Source organism: Ictidomys tridecemlineatus, chromosome Y (assembly GCF_052094955.1).
Source record: "Ictidomys tridecemlineatus isolate mIctTri1 chromosome Y, mIctTri1.hap1, whole genome shotgun sequence".
Lineage (NCBI taxonomy): Eukaryota > Metazoa > Chordata > Mammalia > Rodentia > Sciuridae > Ictidomys > Ictidomys tridecemlineatus.
This window is the reverse complement of record NC_135494.1, coordinates 3,940,324-3,959,358: the sequence shown is the minus strand read 5'-3', so window position 1 is coordinate 3,959,358 and position 19,035 is coordinate 3,940,324.

The following is a 19,035-nucleotide window of genomic DNA, read 5'->3' as shown; positions in this document are numbered from 1 at the left end:
ATGTCCCCCAAGCCCTTCCTCATCATCCATGGTGAGGAATGTAAGGGATGAGTTAGTGGCTGGGGCTGTCATGCCAAAGCCCCATACTGCTCTCTCACAGGGCAGAGTTTATCTCCCCAGAGACGAGAGGGCTGATGTCTGGGTACTAATAATCTTCACCTCTGGGCAGAAGAAAATTCTCTGCAGCTTCTGAGCCTTCTAGCAACTAAATTTTCTAAGAGAGCAAATTTCCTTTGGATTCTCTCCATTCCTATGAGGAACAGTCCAAGTGATTAACTGAGTTGATCTTCAGATTTCCTGTTGATAGGAGCCCTCTCCTTGGTTTCCTAAACTCAGAGCACCCTGATCCTGCACCTAGGTTTCCAAATACCCAGGGATCGGTCTGCAAGTATTGGAAGCTGCCTGGCTGGTGATTAGCATTCTGTCCACATATAAGGGAACCTTCCTTTATTTCAGCATCTTCTGATGATGGTCCTTGATCAAAGGAGACCTCTACAGTCATTAGATTTGGAGAAGGATCTGTCCAATTCTGCAACTAGAATCTTCACTCAATGCTCTTTTCCTGCCTTGACCCATATCTGATTTCACTTGTCTTATGCATAATGATGACTAAGAATGATAGTCCTGGGAAATGTGGTACAGATCTCTGATATCCACCGTTTTCCGCCCTCCCCTCTGATCTTCTCCATCTTTCTTTAATAATATATATCAACACAATAACCCTGCAGGGACAAGGAGGAACTCTCTCTAAACCTGATCACTGAGTACATTTCTGAAACTCTCTCCCAACCCCTGCAGTACATTCATGCAGTGAACCACAAAAATATTTAAAGATTGTCTGATATTATATAAATGGACATTTTTCAGACCAAACAGACTCTTCATCCTCATTCATGTAAGAAGGGACATTTCTATTACATCTTGTAAGTCTATGAATTCCTATTTTCTTTTCTTTTTTTCTTTTTTAAGCACAGTCTTCATACACAGCCTGGTCTCTTGAGTTTATCTGATCAAAAAAAATCTATTGCATCATAAAATAACACTTTTAATAAAGTTTTTGCCATTGGCGATACAAATATTTTATGAGTACAATTTTAGAGGAGGAGAATTTTTAGTTGTGGTTCATGGATTTAGAGGTTCAGTCCATGGATGGCTGACTTCCTTGGCTCTTGCCCAATGGGAGACAGAACAAAGTGGCAGAAGGGGCTGGAGGAGAAGAGCAGCTCAGGACAGGGCATGAGGAAACAGAAAGAGCTCTGCTCACAAAGGACAGGATAGAAACCTCAAAGGGGTTTGAACATAGTGTACTCCCACATGGTCATCTGGACCTCTCCTACGTGGAGTTCTTGAAATACGTGGAGGGTAGAATCTTTTCCTATAAAATTTGGTCTGAACTAATTCTGAAGGACTGGTGACTTCTATAATATATAGCCCGTGATGTCCTTACTCATTCCAAATTTTTTTGTAGAAGTTATTTTATTTTTTTTACTTAGTTTGGTTTCAAATGTGTGTCCCTGAGAAAGCAGAGGGTAATAAAACTGATTAGGTCACACCTCTCATACTCAATCATTTCAACTCTGAACATCATTTCATTGTATCACTTGAGCTTTTGGGTCCCTTCATATCTAAACAAGAACACACTCATGTATGTGTGATGTTGTGGCCCATCCCTTCCTCTGTACTCATGATACATTGCACAGTTGCACAATCATCCTTAACTAAAATGGTCTCCTATCTCCTGTAGACCCACTGTTGAATATTGCATCAGAGTGGATATTTCTGTGAACTGAAATTGTCATAAACTTATCCAAAGACACATGTTTGTGCATGTAAGATCAAATTTATTAATCAATTAGGAATACAGGAATATCAGAAAAAAATATAGAAGAGAACTTGTGGGTAATTCCTTAGAGAGGGCTTGCAACTTTACAGAAAAGAAGAAACTACCATTCTAATAAAAGAGGGGCATTTTATCTTCATAGAGATGATTGCTGAGCCCTTAAGAAGATAATGTTGCAAACATTCTTGTTTTCATTAGGAACTGTAGGATTCAAAAGAAAAACAAAGTAAAATACGGCCAAGCGGGTCTTAATGATATGATATTGGGGAGTGTTAGAATGCAAAGGAAAAATCCAATCCTGGGTAGTGGAGAGCAGGAACGCTCACATGCAACTCTTTTCTCGGAGCTTATATGTTCATGTATGGGTTCTACAGGGGTCACTTTCATAAGAAACCTACACTTGCAAGGTCACCTCTTGTTTGAGGGAACCTAAGGTGCATGTGCATGTGTACAATAATTTAACATTTTTTGTGTCATGAACAATGGTGCATGCCTCTAAGCCGAGGATTCAGAGACTGTATCAAGTGCAGGAGGATCTCAAGTCCAAGGCCAGCTTCTGCATCTTAGAGGCCATGTCAAAATAAAGAATAAGATGAGGTAGAGATGTGACTCAGTGGTAGATTCTTCCTAGGTTAAATCTCTGGTACCTTTCCCTCCAAAATCTGAAAGTCTTTGAGAAATCTTTTTTAGGGATATTGAAGATTTTGCCATTGCAAGGTGATGTATTCCCCAATGTTAATACTATGCCATTCTCAAAATGCTGTCCCACTGTCTCCCAATAAAAGATCACACTCTGAAAACTAAAGGGGTATTGTTTGATCCATGTTTTAAATGCATGTAGTCATCTCAACACCCTGAAGCAGGGACAATTTCACTCATTTATACCAATGTCAAGTATCATAAGGGGAAAAAATACCTAACAGAACAAACTGTCAGATTGTACAAACCTCAAGTGTCTGATCATCAGGCAAGGTCCTTAGGCAGCAGGACAGTCATCTGTGAAAGAGAAGGGAAGGGAAAGTCTACATCACTGGGGTTGCTCAATGTGTAATGATTTGCATTTTGCAAATGGAAGACATTGAATGAAGCTACCTCTCCTCTAGTTCATTTCAGATTACTACAGGAACAGGGAAAGTGACTTTACCAGTTTCAATAACATTTCTTATGTTCTCCTTTGGAATCTTGGCTGCCACTGTCACTTCTTCAAACTTCTTCTTCTGTTCTTCACTCACCCTGTCTTCCTTAGCTGTGTTTCATGGGGGATAGCATGGAAGAGGTTTCTGTTAGAAAGCATCCTCTGGGTCCAGGTAGACCAGTTGACCCCACCAACTAAGAGTACTTCCAGGTCATTTATGGGTGACATGGGAATGTGGGTAATTTCCACTTATGGAAATCATATTATCTTATAATTCTTAGGACTACTGAGGACATTCAAGACCCTTTATTGTGTGAATTCAAATCTGCCTTGTATTTTTGCATTTTCCAGAACATCTCCAGGGCCTAAGCTTTGGGAAATATTCTGTACTGTGGCTTCTCATGTCAACTCTGTCTACATTATAGAGTTAATGCCCCAGGATTCTGGACAATTCATCCAATATTCAATATCAGAAGAGGGGTGGTGTTGATCTGAACTTTTCACCTCGCACACTAGAATGGTTCTTTCTGCTAATGCGAAGCAAAAGCAAAACAAAAAAAATAAAATAAAACCTTTTTTTAATCTTTGATAAAATAAGTTTCAAGCTGCATCAATTTCAAAGGTGTACCTATGACCTCAAATGTTCAAATTCAGCTTTTGTTTGCTCTGAGGCAAGACACAAAAGACTCAGTCCCTGGCAGGATTGGAGTAGCATATGTGATGAGCAGTGCTCTTGAGTAACTTTAAGTTTTGAAACTATTCAAACAATTATGATAAGATGAAGGGTTGATGGTGGAGATCAGTATGGTCATTAATACTGAAATGAGTGAACCTAATTTGAATTTTAAGATACATAAGTATTTTTTCATATTGTTCATTGGTGCTTTATAATTTTATGTAAGATTTGGTTCAGCATTGCATATTCACAAGTATAGGCATATAATCTGAATTCAACTTTAAAAAAAAAGGAAAGAAAAAAGAAATTACTATGCTGTACTTCAAAGGGTAAATGTCCCTTATACTTACCAGCAACATTAGTCATATGAGTAACCTTGCCACTTTCATCCACATGTTTATTATAAAATACTATGAAACCATTGGAGAAGTACTCGATTTGGAAGAAATTTTGTCCTGCATCTGTCATTGAAAAAGAAACACTTCAAAACTCTAAATTATCACCTTTCTTAAAAAATCATTTGGTGTGAGTTGCTGGTAACACACTATCATGGACCCTTTTTCCCCAACAATCTCTGTTTCACTAACGTTCCACATCCTGAGTTAGAATCAGGCACAGAAGCTGCAGAGAGAGGCCAACAATTCCATGTCCCCATCTAAACACGGTAAAGAAGCCCCCCTTTTTGGAATCGCCTAGGCATTCGTGGAAAGTGGTTTCCTGAGAGCCAAGATCCTGGTTGCAGGATCTACAGAACCAGAGTAGGTGGAGAGCTTGCATTTTCTAAATAATCCCACAGAACCAATTTTGAAATCCCCAGCAATTTTCTGACCCAATTATCCAATCTAAGCAATATTATCATGTAATTCCACCCATGTTGAATGAATACATCACATTGAACTTGAAACATAGAAAGAGCAGGATCAATCTCTCTCTCTCTCTCTCTCTCTCTCTCTCTCCATATATATATATATATATATATATATATATATATATATATATGTGTGTGTGTGTGTGTGTGTGTGTGTGTGTGTGTGTTATAAAAATGTCACCCTTCTATTTTTTCAATACATAAATACATATATGTATAAAGATGCAAATATATGCATATTATAATATTATTATAATATACTTGTACCTTATTGAAACATATTGCTGTATATTCATATTCCAATGAGAAATAAATCTTATCTGATCAAGACTAGAATACCACATTGGACATTTCTGTCTCCATCAAATGAAACATGTAGGTAATTGGTCTTTTAATATTATAGGATGTGTTTTTTAAATTTTTGTTATGCTAAAGCAAAAAATATAGAAGTCTCTATTATTTGGGCGATTGTTTTAGATGAAGTTTAAATTAGGTCGAATTTAGTGTAAATATTTTGCTGTTATTTTCACTATTCTCATTTTTACATTTGGGGATTCAGACTGTCAGACCATAAATCCTTGATAGTGTGTCTATTACACATCTTTTTAATATTCTGATACTTTGTTCAATGAAAAGCAAGAGTGATCATATCTGTCAGAGAACAAGGCTAATTTTGCAGGAATTTAGGTGTTATTTAATGTTGTTTTAAACAGCTCTCCATGGAGAGAACCCCATGAGCTATATAAACAGGGAACCCATTTGACTCATCATTAATACCAACAACCCACTTGGGAACCTGAGATGGTATGGACCTTATTCTAACTCTCTCTGGTGACTCCAATGCTCACAGTTCACCAGCATTTCCAAGGTGGCATGAGCAAGGAGAAGTTTGCTAATGGTGGCCAGTGTCCAGACCCCCGTGTGTGTGCCCACCAAGAACAGGAATCTGAACACCCCTCAGGGCTTGGGTTATGCTGTCCACCTTAGAGGAAATACTCACACTCGACTTCATAAACATCATGAGGTCCTTTTGTGGACTCCACTGAGAACTTCTGACACTCCCCGTTGGACCTTAAAAACAAACCAAGAGAAGGTCCCTTTTTCCTCATCTATTCTTGCAAAAATCTTTGTATTGGGCTTGAAGAAGACCCAATATGGATATCCCAAACTTAACTCACCTTCAACTTCATCAATAATCATTTTAGGGCAAGGTATTTGGGTGCCGTATGATCTTTTCAAATTTGTTTGTTTGTTTGTTTGTTTGTTTGAGTGGGGGGCATTGGCATGGGAAAAGACACATGTTTGAAAACTTCAATGACCAATTGGTGTGGAAACTCATGGTGTGAATTGTAAACAGACTCTGCTTCCTGTGAATGAGTTCTCATTTTTATTTTCTCCTGGGTCTTGGTTGAAAAATATTCCAGTCTTTCGTGATGTAATTGTCATATTTGTGTTTTTATTTCAAGGACCATTATACTTGTTTATTTATACACAATTTGAATTTGGGTTATCCATTGAGTCATTCTTATCTGCAATGATTTCAATTGGAACCATGAAGATGAGACATTCTATATAACACCTATATGTTACATTTATGTTTTATACAGATTTTAAATTTTTGCCACGCTCTCACAATAACCACACAATCCTAATCATTCTACAGATAATAACTGCTTTGTACAAATATATATCTATTGAATCAATTTTGTCATAGAAAATGTCAGCTGGAAAATCATGACTGACATGGATTAATGTGTAGATCCTGCTCTTTTGAATTCATCCTTAAAACTAATGGTGGCAATCTGTTGACAATAGACAGAGAATGGAAGGAGTCCAACACACATGCAGGGGTCTGATGGACCTTTGCCCTCAGCTCAGGATTCCAAGAGAAGAGTCCTTGCTCACTGTCTCGGGATCTCTATGTTAAGGGATATGGTTCAACAGGAGCTCAAAACCACAATCTCCTTCAAGAAAAAGAGAGGTCAGAAGACTCCATTCTGTGAGCATCATCAAGACGTCTCACCATGGATTGGAGCCCAGCCTACGTGTCAGAAGTGAACTATTCAGTTCCTTAACATGGGGACAATTTTCACTTACTTGATGTAGAAGGTGACAACTAACTTCTCACATGCATCAACACATTCAAGGTGACGGAAAAGGAATCTCAGATCTCCATCTTCACTAATCTCCTCTAGGTTATCAGCTGCCATGACAGTGGTACGCCAGTCCCCATTGATCTGCAAAGGAAAGGTCCCCTGGGAATGCCTACTGGCTCCTCCTCCTCATCTCTCATCCACACTTATTAGAACCAAGGCAGGTGGTTTAGCTAAGAAGGAAACAACAAACCCAATCAGAAGGTAGCCATGCAAGCTCTGCTTTCCAGAGGAAGAATCCCATCTGATAAAGTCAGATTCCCACAGGGAGCAGCTAAAAAATATCACCAAATGTATGGGGTCTAGTAGGTGACACTGTGGTGCCTTATGGCACCTTAACTTTTATTAACTTCCTTACTTCAGGAGGAATATGATAGTCACAGAAAGAGTCAGAATACAGAAGTAGAGGAGAATCATCTCATGATTATAGATATGTGTGGGCTGAGATGCTCCTAAAATCCCATGTCACTTAAAATTGAGAAATGTGGGAAGAGAGAGAGAAAGAAGGAGCCAGGAAGAGATCACTCCCAAATCACCCCATCCAGGTACCTCTGATGGGTCATATTGGGAAGAAGCACAGATCAGAGCAAATCCAAGAGTGAGCAAAAAGGTCCTCATCTTGATTGCAATCTCTCTTCCTGTCCTTTGGGGGCTCACTGTAGATGAGCAATTGGAGAGAATGAGTTTTCTGCCTCTTTATATACTATTGGAGATTTGGCATGAGCAGCAATGGATCCATTGTTTTTCATTCTGAACCTTCTGTCTGCTCAGTGTTTCCTGGTTGGCTGGGATGGACCATCCAGGATTTTCTGTTATTTAACTAATGAGATTAATATTAGCAAAAGCTTAAGTTCGACCAGATAATTGACCTTTATATAATAGACTCACACACAAACCTGTCATTGACTCCAAGGGCAGTAAAATATATATCCTCTTTGATTCTGATGGCTGTCATGGAAGATCAAGGACAAAACATCTATTCAAGTTCCTGTATCACTTCTTTAACATTTGGTTTAAATGCTTAAAGTTACTTCTAAAATCAAAGATGGCACCCTGTGGCCTAACCAAACTAGACTAAGGCATCTCTACCCCAAATGCAAGGTAACTGGGCATCTCTCAAACAGGTCCATGTTTCAATTTAAGAAGACATTACAATAAAAGTAATAATAATACTAATTCAAATCTGGCCTCTCGTCAATTTATGATATATATACATTTTTTAATTGAGATTCATTTTCCTTCAAGTTATCCAGCTGAATTCTCCTTGGGTCAACCACCTCATAGATCAACCATAGCCAATCACATTGAGAGAATCAGGGCACTTGCTATAGGATCCACACCAATGGTACCTGTGAGGCTCCTGTAGGTTGAATTTTTGACCCTGATTTTCTTCTGGAAGTTTGGAAGTCTCTTGTCTATTTCCTACATTTTTGAACCAATTTGATATGAGCTTTGTGCAGGGTGAGGGACAGGAGTCCTATTTTATTTTTCTACAAATGTCTATCTAATTTCCCTCATGACAATTCTGACTTCCCCAAGAACATATTTTTGTCAACATGTCAGTCATTAGATGCCTAGACTCATGTGACTTTGTCTCAGTGTTCTCTGTTCTATTTCTTAGGTCTTCATGCTCATATTGGTGGAAATACTAGGCTCCTTTATCAGGCCAAACAGACTCTTCACCCTCATTCATGTAAAAAGGGGCATTTTTACTGCATCTTGTAAGTCTCTATTATTTCCTATTTTGTTTTCTTTTTTTTTTTTTTAAGCACAGTCTTCATACACTGCCTGGTCTCTTAAGTTATATCTGATCAAAAAAACGTTTTTTCTGTTGCATCATAAAAGAACATATTAGAAATGTTTTTCACTGTTGCAACACAAAAATCTTATCAGTACAATTTTAGAGGAGGAGAATTTTTATTTGTGGTTCTTGGATTCAGAGGTTCATTCCATGTTTGGCCGACTCCACGGCTCTGGCCCAAGGGGAGCAGAACAAAATGGCGGCAGGGCCTGGAGGAGGAAGCAGCTCAGGACAGGGCACCAGGGAGCAGAGAGAGCTTTGCTCACCAGGGACAGGATAGAAACCCCAAAGGCACAGCCCAGGGACCCCCTTGTCCAGCCACACCCCATCTGCTACAGTCACTAGTCATTTAGTCCATTCAAGTGGATTAATCCACTGACTAGGCCACACCTCTCATACCCAATCATTTCACCTCTGAACATCATTCCATTGTATCACGTGAGCTTTTGGGTCCCTTCATATCTGAAGAATAACACACTCACATCTGTGTGATGTTGCAAGCCCATCCCTTCCTCTGTACTCATGATACAATCAGCAGTTGCACAATCATCCTTAACTAAAGTGATCTTCTGTATCCAGTAGACTCAATGTTGAATATTGCATCAGAGTAGATATTTCTGTGAATTGAAATTGTCATAAACTTATCCAAAGACACATTTGTGCATATAATGTCAAATTTATTAATCAATTAGGAATACAGAAATAGCAGGAAAGGTATAGAAGAGAACTGACAGGAAATCCCTTAATCCCTTAGACAGGGTTTGCAATGTTACAGAAATAAAGAAATTATAATTTTAATAAGAGAAGGGCATTTTATCTTCATAGTGATGATTTCTGAGCCCTTGAGAAGATGATGTTGCAAACATTCTTGATCTCATTAGGATCTGTAGGATTCAAAAGAAAAAGAAATTAAAATATGGCCAAACTGATCTTAATGACATGATACTGGGGAGTGTTAGATGCAAAGGAAAAATCCAATCCTGGGTAGTGGAGTGCAGGAACGCTCACACGCAACTCTTTTCTCAGAGCTTATATGTTCATGTATGGGTTCTACAGGGGTCACTTTCATAGGGAAGTCTACACTTGCATGGTCACCTCTTGCTTTGAGGGATCCTAAGGTGCATTTTCACGTGTGCAACATTTTAAAATTTTGTGCCTGAAGCAATGGTGCTTGCCTGTAATCCCAGGACTCAGTAGTCTGCATCAGAATAAGGGGTATCTCAAGTTCAAGGCCAGCTTCTGCGTCTTAGAGGCCATGTCAAAATAAAGAATAAGATGTGGTAGAGATGTAATTCAGTGGTAGATTCTCCCTGGGTTAAATCTCTAGTACCTTTCCCTCCAAAACCTGAAAGTCTTTCAGAAATCTCCTTTAGGGATATTGAAGGTTTTGCCATTACAAGGTAATGTATTCACCAACGTTAATACTATTCCATTGTCCATGGCTTCACAAAAAGCTCTCCCACTGTCCCCCAATAAAAGAATCCACTCTGAAAACCAAAGGGGTGTTGTTTGATCCATGTTTTAAACACATACAGACATCTCAACACCCTGAAGGGGGGACCATTTCAGTCATTCATATCTATGCCAAGTATCACAAGGGGAAAAATACCTAGCAGAACAAAATGTCAGGAAATAACAAACCTCAAGTGTCTGCTCATCAGGTAATGTCCTTAAACAGCAGGACAGTCATCTGGGAAAGAGAGGGGAAGGAAAAATCTAGGTCACTGTGGTTGCTCAATTGTAATGATTTGCATTTTGCCAAAGGAAGATATGAATCAAGCTACTTGTCTTTTGGTTCATTTCAGATGACTACAGGATCAGGGAAAGTGACTTTACCAGTTTCAATAACATTTCTTATGTTTTCCGTTGGAATGTTCTTTTCCACCGTCAGCTCTTCAAACTTCTTCTTCTGCTCTTCACTCAGACTTTCTTCCTTAGCTGTTTTGCATGTGGGAAAATGTGGAACAGGTTTCTGTTAGAAAGCGTCCTCTGGGTCCGAGGTAGACCAGTTGATCCCACCATCTCCATGCTCTGATTAATGATACTTCCAGTTCATTTATGGGTGTCATGGGAACGTGAATAAATTCCACTTATGGAACATCATATCATTTGTAATTCTTAGGAATATTGCAAACACTCAAAACCCTTTATTGTGTGAACCCAATCTTGCCTAATATTTATGCATTCTCCTCAACACCTCCAAGGCCTAAGCTTTGGGAATTATTCTATACTGTGCCTTCTCATTTCAACTCTGTCTACATTCTAGAGTCTATGCCCCAGTATTCTGGGCCATTCAACCAATATTCAAATACAAAAGGGGGTGGAATTGATCTGAACTTTCCACCTAGCACATTAGCATTATCATCTCTGCTAATGCAAAGAAAAAAAGAGAGAGGGGAAAAAACACTCTCCTCGTTCATCTTTGAGAAATTAAGAGTATTTAATCGCTCCTTCTATTTCAAATGTTGATCTAAAACCTCAAAGGTTCAAATGCATCTTTTGTTTGCTCTGTAGCAAAACTCAAAAGTCTATATCCCCATCAGGATTGGAGCAGCATACATGAGGGGCTGGTCTTATTAAGTATTTATTCAAAGAATAAAAATCTAAGTTTGGAAAATATTGGAACAATTATGATAAAACAAAGGGTTTATAGTGGAGATCACTATGGTCATTAATACTGAACTGAGTGTACCTCAATTGACTTTTTATATGTACATAAGAATTTTTTCCATATTGTTCACTGGTGCTTTATAATTTTCTATAAGGTTGGGATTCACAATTGTACATTCACAAGTATGGGAATATAATTGGAATTTTACTTTAAAATTTTGGTTCATTAGGTGCCAAACACCCAGTTGTACTACTGTGTATACCACTATGAGATCTGCAGAATGTGGTCTGCAACATTTAGGAGTGATTTTTGATAGGGCGCCATATGAAATGAATCTCTCATTTTCAGAGAGACAATCCCTCAGTACACCTGAATCAAATGGATCGACTGTGGGAACACATTTCTGTACTAGTGCCTTAGTTCAGAAAACCTATGCTCATGCTTCTCTCCTGAATTGACAACATAGAAGAAATCACTATGCTGTGCTTTGGACAGTAAAAGTCACCATACTTACCTGCAATCAGTGTTGCATAGGTCACCTTGCCGTCTGCATCCACATTTTTATTATAAAATAAAATGATACGATTTCTGACGTACTTGATTTGGAAGTAATTGTCACCTGAGACTGAGACAGAAAAAGAAACACTTGAAAACTTCTTGGTCTTTACCAACAGGACTTAAAATAAGCATATAACAGTGCTGCCACCACATCAACATTTATAGCAGTTCAGCTCCCAGTAGCCAAGCTATGGAACCAACCTAGGTGCCCTTCAACAATTGAGTGGATAAAGAAAGTGCGGTCCATATGCAAAACAGAATATTACTCAGTCATAAAGAAGAATTAAATCATGGCATTTGCCAGTAAATGGATGGAGCTGGAGAATATCATGCTAAGTGAAATAAACCAATCCCCCCAAAACCCAAAAGCTGAAGGTTTTCTCTAATCCAGAGATGATAATTCACAATGGGAGGGGGCTAGGGAAGAATAGAGGTATGTTGGATAAAGCAGAGTAAAGGAACTGAAGGGGGCATGTGTGTTACCCTATGTACACATATCACTACATGACCCGTGTGATTTTACATGAAGTATAACCAGAATAACGAGATATTATAGTCCATTATATATGATTATATATTGATATAGATATACATAGATACAGATATAGACATGCACACACACACATATAGATTTGTATAAGTACATATCATAAAAATGTCACATTTATATTTTTACATACATATAAAGTCTAAGTGTATAAGTAAGCATATATACATATGCACATGTAAATATGCCTAGTTGTATTTTATTAAATCATGTTGCTGTATATTCATGTCATTTTTTTAAGTTTCAGGGATTGAACTCAGGGGCACTCAACCCCTGAGCCCCATCCCCAGCCCTATTCTGCATTTTATTTAGAGACAGGGTCTCAATGAGTTGTTTAGCACCTCACTTTTGCAGAGCCTGGTCTCCAACTTGCAATCCTCCTGCCTCAGCCTCCTCATAGATGTAGAAGTGCCCACATGGGAACCTGAGATGATATGACCTTATTCTAACTCTCTCTGGTGACTCCAATGCTCACTATTTTACTAGATTTTCCAAGGTTGCATGAACAAGTCAAAGCAGAAAGGTCCGGAGCAGCATCCACACATGGTGGTATCTGTGGTCCCCAGGACCACGAATTGTCATGCACATCAAGGTCTGGGTCATGCAGAGGCCAAAAGAGCAAATACTCACAATCAGTTTCATAGACCTCATCAGCGCCTTTGATTCCCTCGACTGAGAACTTTTGACACTCTCCGTTCAACCTTAGAAACAAACCAAGAGAAGCCTCCTTTGACTCGACTATTTTTGCAAAATCTTTTATATTTAACTTGAAGAAGGTAACTGAGATGGGAACATCAATTGATGATGTCACTCTTCCATGCATTTGATGTCCCCATGTAATGGGAGGTTTCTGGGTGTTCTAGGGCAGGGTTTCTTGACCTTGATGGTTCCTAACTCTGGGTGGGATGGGTCAGGTTGTGTTGGAGACTCCTGGACATTGTCCAGCAGTATGATCACTAGCCTGGACCCAGCACATAACCTTAGCTCTCACTGCCATTGGGACACCATAGAGATCTGCAGGTCTGAACACATAGCCAGTAGAGGGGTTTGCAAGGGGACTCCCACTTCAGGATGACAAGAGAATATATGCACATTCCTATGCACACATTCATACTACAGGTGCATAATATTTCTGTGCATATGCATGCATACATAATAGATGCACCATATATCTATATCTTACATTTAATAATGTTAAAGCATTAAGATGTTACATAATATTCCACCTATACAATTTATATACACATACATGACATTAATAAATCATTAATAAATTATTTTTTTCTTCTCATTATATCATGGCCCCAGATCTCCTATAAAGGTCCCTCCTTAATTCTGCATTTCTCACTCTTGGTGCTAACACTTTAACTTGAGGTAATGCAGGATACCATTATTTGCAAGAATTTCTGAATAGCCAGGGATGGTGGGAGGTTCACAGACCTAGGACCCTGTGGCTATGGACCCAGACGTAAACAGACTGTATTTGCACCTCACACACAGACCTGAGGATGCAGATCCATTATTGACATCTCAAACTTCAGCTCCCACTCGAGGTCACGATTCACTATTTTACCAGGACTTGTTTGGTGGGTCACATGGTATTTTCAGATCTGTTTTTTACCGTCAGCATGTTAAGGGATGCATGTTTGAAAATTTCCATGTCCAATTGGTAATGACAGTCCTGCTCTGAATCCTATCAGATCTCTGCCTTCCTATGCATACTTCTCATTTTTCCCCCTTGGGTCTTGGTTGGAAAATATTCTTAAGTCTTTAGTGATGTAATTGTCATATTTATGTTTTACTTCAAAGAATGATATAGATGTTTATTTATTCACATTTGGTGATTGGATTAAACACTGAGTAATTGTTATGCACATTGATGTCGATTTAAACCATGAAAATGGGACATTAGATACACATGTACATGCAACACGTATACATGCACATATAGAGAGAGGGTTTGTAATTATTTTTGCAATACTATCACAATGTCTTTATGTTGCTCATCATTCTACAAATATTAACTTCCTTCCGGAAGCATATATTGATTGATTCCATATCATCATAGAAAATATCAGCTGGAGAATCATGATCGACATGGATCAATGTACAGATCCTGCTCTTTTGAATTCATCCTTAAAGCTAATGGGTGCAATCTATTGGCAATAGACAGAGAATGGAAGGAGTCCAACACACATGCTGGGGTCTGATGGACCGTTGCCGTCAGCTTGGAATTCCAAGGGAAGAGTCTTTGCTCACTGTCTCGGGGTCTCTATGTTAAGGGATGTGGTTCAACAGAAGCTCAAAACCACAATCTCCTTCAGGAAAAAGAGAGGTCAGAAGACTCCATTCTGTGAGCATCATCGAGACGTCTCACCATGGATTGGAGCCCAGCCCATGTGTCAGAAGTGAACTATTCAATCCTCAACATGGGGACAATTTTCACTTACTTGAGGTAGAAGGTGATGAGTAACTTGTCACATTCATCAACACATTCAAGGTGACGGAGGTGGACTCTCAGGTCTCCACCTTGTTCGATCTTCTCTACATGATTAGCTCCCATGAGAATACTACGCCAGTCTCCGTTGATCTGCAAAGGAAAGGTCCCTTGGGAATGGCTACTGGCTCCTTCTTCTTGTCTCTCATCCACACTTATTAGAACCATGGCAAGTGGTTTAGCTCAGAAGGAAACAACAAACCCAATCAGGAGGTAGCCAAGCAAGCTCTGCTCTCCAGAGGAAGAATCCCATCCGATAAGGTCAGATTCCCACAGGGAGCATGGAATTGAGAGGCGCTGAAACAGCTGAACAACATCACCAAATGCATGGGATCTAGTAGGTGACACTGTGGCACCTTAACTTTTTATTAGCTTACTTACTTCAGGAGGAATGTGATAGTCACAGAAAGAGTAAAAATTCAGAAGTAGAGAAGGATCGTCTCATGATTAGAGATATATGAGGACTGAGATGCTCCTAAAATCCCATGTCACTTAAAATGGAGATACTTGGGGATAAAGAGAGAAAGAAGGAGCGAGGAAGAGATCACCCCCAAAATCAGCCCATCCAGGTACCTCTTCTGGGTCAAACTGGGATGAAGCACAGATCAGAGCGAATCCGAGAGCGAGCAGAAAGGTCCTCATCTTGATGAGATCTGTCTTCCTGTCCTTCAGGAGATCAGGGTAGATGAGTGATTGAAGAGAACGAGTTTGATTCCTCTTTATATAGTATTGGCAACTTGGCATGAGCAGCAATGGATCCATTGTTTTTCATCCTGAACCTTCTGTCTGCTCAGTGTTTCCTGGTTGGCTGGGATGGACCATCCAGGACCTTCTGTTATTTGACTAATGAGATTAATATTAGCAGAAGCTTAAGTTCTACCAGATCATTGACCTTTATATAAGACTCATGCACAAAGCCCGTCATTGACTCCAAGGAAGGTAGTGATTATATCCTTTGATTCCGATGGCTGAAATGAAAGATCAAGGACAAAAAGTCTCTACCCAGCTCCCGTAATCAATTCTCTAAGGTTTGAGGGAAATCCTGAAAGTTACATTCAAGAACTCATGATGGTACCCTGTGGTCTAAGCAGATTAGATTATGGCATCTCTGTATTCAGTGGAAGGTAACAAGTCTGGTTGGAATTAAAAAGGCACATAAAAGAATCACAAATGCTTCCCTCTTAGTGAATATATGAGTCTTTCTTGGAGTTGAGATCCAAGTTCTTTTTAGTATCCACTTGAATTACCAATGGGTCGCCAACCCCATTAGATGCACCACCATGATCAATCACTCTGACTATGTAACGAGAGTTGATGTCAGATCTGCACCAACCCTAGCTATGAGCTTCACGTCAATGGTTAAAATAAATCCAGATGGAAAGATACTGCTTCGGGGTATCAAAATCTGGATAGAGACGGGGAGGCTGAGGCAGGAGGATCCCAATGTGAAGGCCAGCCTCAGCAGCTTAGCCAGGCTCTCAGCAACTTACTGAATTCTGGTCTCTAAATAAATAAATAAACAAACAAACAATCAAATGGATTTAAAAAATGGCTGGTGATGGGGGGTCAAAAATAAATTTTTAAAAATAAAGTAAAAACAATGGGGCTGTAATTCTAAAGGCTCGGGAGGCTGAGGCATGAGTCTCATGTGTTCAAATCCAGCCTCAGCAACTTAGCGAGTCTCTGAGAAACTTGGCAAGGTCCTGTCTCTAAATACTACTACTACTACTACTACTACTACTAATAATAATAATAATAATAATAATAATAATAATAATAAAATTAGAGAGAGAACCACAAGTATATAATCAAAAATAGCTCAGTCTAAATTATTTCCATACTGGATTGAAAGATGAATTGGATACAAAATGTCGTTGCGATGTAAGTGACATACAACAATATTTCTCCTGTTAAAAGGAAGCATAACAAAACTTGATTGATGGACCCAGGCTGTCCTATGAAGGACTCTTTCCTGCCCTAAAAAGACACCATTGACACATGGTTCTCAACAACTTGGTCAGACTTGCATCTTTGTTTTTGTGGGATTTCTTGTTCCGCTTCTTGGATTCAGCCAGGTTATTTTGACATGAGGCAATGGTGTCTGTCTTGATTCATGACAGAGCAGGTATTGCACAGATGTGTCACTTTGTAATTCATTTTAAAACACTGGTGGATTTGCATTCCTGGCTGTTGATCTTTGCAAACCCAACTAAACCTGAAGGTACTCATCTTCACAAAGCACTGTTCTGCTTAGGACTCAGCAGATGCTCACAATTGAACTGAGTGAAACAAAGTCCCTGGGTCATTTCACCTCCCACCGAGGCTTGGGAAAACTTCAAAAGCTCCAAATTCTCACCCATCCCCACCAGGTTCTGTAGTTTTGAGTAAAATCATTGTAATAGATACACAGTGGGAGTCAACTGAAAAATAAGGGAGCTCAGGGAGACTCTGTCTCTAAATAAAGTACAAAATAGGGCTGGGGATGGGGCACAGGGGTTGAGGATCCCTGAGTTCAGTCCCTGCTACCTCAAAAAAAATTCTAATTAAAATTATTTTCCCATTAATAGGTTGGCTCCCCCTGGGAAGAGAGAGAGAGAGAGAGAGAGGGAGAGAGAGAGAGAGAGAGAGAGAGAGAAATCAGCAAATATGTCCTTGCAAGGTGACACTTTCCTTTCCACCCTTTAAATGCATCTCTCAAAGAGCTAAAATATCTCAATTTAGAGAAAATTCTGGCAAATTGGATACAAAAACACATCAAAAAGATCGTGCACCATGATCAAGTAGGATTCATCCCTGGGATGCAAGTCTGATTCAACATACGGAAATCAATAAATGTTATTCACTACATCAATAGACTTATAAATGAGAACCATATGATCATCTCGATAGATGCAGAAAAAGCATTCGACAAAGTACAGCCTCCCTTTATGTTCAAAACACTAGAAAAACTAGGGATAACAGGAACTTACCTCAACATTGTAAAAGCTATCTATGCTAAGCCTCAGGCTAGCATCATTCTGAATGGAGAAAAGTTTAAGGCATTCCCTCTAAAATCTGGAACAAGACAGGGATGCCCTCTCTCACCACTTCTGTTCAACAGAGTTCTCGAAACACTGGCCAGAGCAATTAGACAGACGAAAGAAATTAAAGGCATAAAAATAGGAAAAGAAGAACTTAAATTACCACTATTTGCAGATGATATGATCCTATACCTAGCAGACCCAAAAGGTTCTACCCAGAAACTTCTAGAGTTAGTTATGAATTCAGCAAAGTGGCAGGATATAAAATCAACACGCATAAATCAAAGGCATTCCTGTATATCAGCGACAAATCTTCTGAACTGGAAATGAGGAAAAACACTCCATTCACAATATCCTCAAAAAAATGAAATGCTTGGGAATCAACCTAACAAAAGAGGTGAAAGATATATACAATGAAAACTACAGAACCCTAAAGAGAGAAGTAGAAGAAGACCTTAGAAGATGAAAAGATATACCCTGTTCATGGACAGGCAGAACTAACATCATCAAAATGGCGATATTACCAAAAGTTCTCTATAGTTTTAATGCAATGCCAATCAAAATCCCAACGGCATTTCTTGTAGAAACAGAGAAAGCAACCATGAAATTCATATGGAATAATAAAAGACCCAGAATAGCAAAAACAATGCTAAGCAGGAAGTGTGAATCAGGTGGTATAGCGATACCAGATTTCAAACTATACTACAGAGCAAAAGTGACAAAAACAGCATGGTACTGGTACCAAAACAGGCGGGTGGACCAATGGTACAGAATAGAGGACACAGAGACTAATCCACAAAGTTACAACTATCTTATATTTGATAAAGGGGCTAAAAGCATGCAATGGAGGAAGGATAGCATCTTCAACAAATGGTGCTGGGAAAACTGGAAATCCATATGCAACAAAATGAAACTGAATCCCTTCCTCTCTCCATGCACAAAAGTTAACTCAAAATGGATCAAGGAGCTTAATATCAAATCAGAGACTCTGCATCTGATAGAAGAAAAAGTTGACTCCGATCTACATATTGTGGGGTCGGGCTCCAAATTCCTTAATAGGACACCCATAGCACAAGAGTTAATAACAAGAATCAACAAATGGGACTTACTTAAACTAAAAAGTTTTTTCTCAGCAAGAGAAACAATAAGAGAGGTAAATAGGGAGCCTACATCCTGGGAACAAATCTTTACTCCTCACACTTCAGATACAGCCCTAATATCCAGAGTATACAAAGAACTCAAAAAATTAAACAATAAGATAACAAACAATCCAATCAACAAATGGGCCAATGACCTGAACAGACACTTCTCAGAGGAGGATATACAATC